The sequence below is a fragment of the Chrysochloris asiatica genome, unplaced genomic scaffold, assembly GCF_000296735.1.
Source record: "Chrysochloris asiatica unplaced genomic scaffold, ChrAsi1.0 scaffold00232, whole genome shotgun sequence".
Taxonomy (NCBI): Eukaryota; Metazoa; Chordata; class Mammalia; order Afrosoricida; family Chrysochloridae; genus Chrysochloris; species Chrysochloris asiatica.
The window spans coordinates 4,714,836-4,716,979 of NW_006408750.1; positions in this window are offsets into that span (position 1 = coordinate 4,714,836).

Genomic DNA, 2,144 nt, shown 5'->3' on the forward strand with positions numbered 1-2,144 from the left:
TCTCATGTAAACGATCACTCAATTCACAATAAAAACTTGAAAAAAAAATTAAAAAAAGATAAAACTTCCATAACTGCTCTTTTTTGGGAAGAACTCAGGTCAGCTTCCCTTCCCTTCTAATCACCTTTATTTCTTCTCAGCTACTGATTTTGGCAGAGTCCCTGATAGCCAGCTCCCACTTATGTATCTATATAGTTTGTTCCTTTTCTGGGCTAGGATGTCCTGGTATTAAACTTTACCCAGTTATCTGACCAAGAGATAACAAGCTCTGGTGATCATAGCCAGGCCTACCCACCTGCTAATTCAAACACTGCCAGCTAAGCAGAAGCCCTTTCTGCCAAGCACCTGCTTACAATCATCTTCTCCTGCCAAAGCACCTCTATCCCAGCCCTAGGTTAGCCCTTCACTTGGCAGGTCTGAGACAGACATGGCAGACCAGAATTAGAAGGCAAAATAATTGCATAACAAATAAAGGATCAAAGGCTAGACATACCTACTAGGGGAGAAAACAATTAACTGTTTTCTCAGTCGATTTGCATTATACCAACAAAAGAAAAAGAACAGATTTGACTGATTTTTCTCCATGAATTAGTTGAATGTGTCCAATTGACCAGATAAGCAGATTCAAGGAGGTGAGATTGGGGAATGGGCGGTTTGACCCACAGATGAATTCACAGTAAGTTGTTTTAGATAAAGTGTAAGGTTTGAAATTGGATGATCTGGTACTCTCAGGGATGTAATTACACTGAATGAAAGACAATAGGTAAATTAGGAGTGCACAATGAAATTTTGGAGTGATAGAAATGAATCAAAGGATAAATTGATGAAAAGGGTCATAAACATTTTTCCAGGACACATCATTTTAGAACAGTTGTTGTGAAGTGTCATCGAATAATTTCTGCTTAAGGTTTCCAAGCAGCAGCTGGTGGCTTTGAACCACTAAACTTGTGGTTAGTGCTCTAGTGCTTATCCTATAACACTACACTGGGACTCATATACAGTTGTATTATTTATTTTTTTACATAACCATGGTTATTTATTTAACATCTATGGCATGTGAAAATCTATACTATGAGCACAAGAGTACTATTATCCACTCAAGAACTCTATGACTAATGGGAGAGACAGACAAGCAAAAGAGTAATAGTTAAACAATGTGACCCATAATGTGATAAAAATGTATACAAAATGTTTTAGAAGTGACCTGCTTCTCATAATAGACTTCCACTTTCACTATAAACTAGAAAAGTGAAGAAAAAAATGAATTGTCTGTGTTCAGATACCGTACAACAATCAACAATGAGCTGTGATCCATGAAAGAATGAAAAAAAAGAAAAAGAAAGAAATTTTATGAGCTCATAATTAACCTGCCTTTTTTCCCTGGAGTCACATTTTAGATTACAGTGCTGTGGGACTACAAGCAACATAAAGTGTCTGAGAAGACAGAGATTAGAGACTGGAGAAGCTAGAATTTGCAGAGAAAACTACTGGAAGGAAAGGAGCAATGTAATATAGAGTTCCAGAAATCTTCATTATGGGTACCCTTGAGTTTCTTGCTTACTTCTGAGCTGTACATGCATCATGCATGGGATGAAGCTATAGGAAGCTGGATTGGGGGGTAGTGTGGGAGTGGAGAAGAACAAGTGGGAAACTGTACACTGCAACATTTCCAGAGAGTGCCTGGGGATTGGAGATGTCTACATTCTGTCAACAGAATAGAGACGTTTTTAATCACTCTGAACATTCATTAGAGAAATGAAGAGCTCAATTGAAGAGGAATGGTAATTTAGCCCCAGAGTAAAGTCCAGTTTAAGAACGATTACAAACAACACATACATTTAGATGTAAAGAAACAAAATCTATCTCTATATCTCTATATCTCTATATCTCTATATATCTCTATCTCTATATCTATATCTATATCTATATCTATATATATATATGACAATACATGTATGCTCATAGAGAGATATTTTTGTAGGTATTTGTATATACATACTTGAATGTACCTTCATTATATATTACATCTCAAAGTAATGAAAACAAAAATCTTCACAAATGGACTAATAAGAAAAACCATGTTCAATGGAAAAAAATATTGAAGTTGTTAAGGAATTCATTTAACTTGGGTGCACTGTCATTTC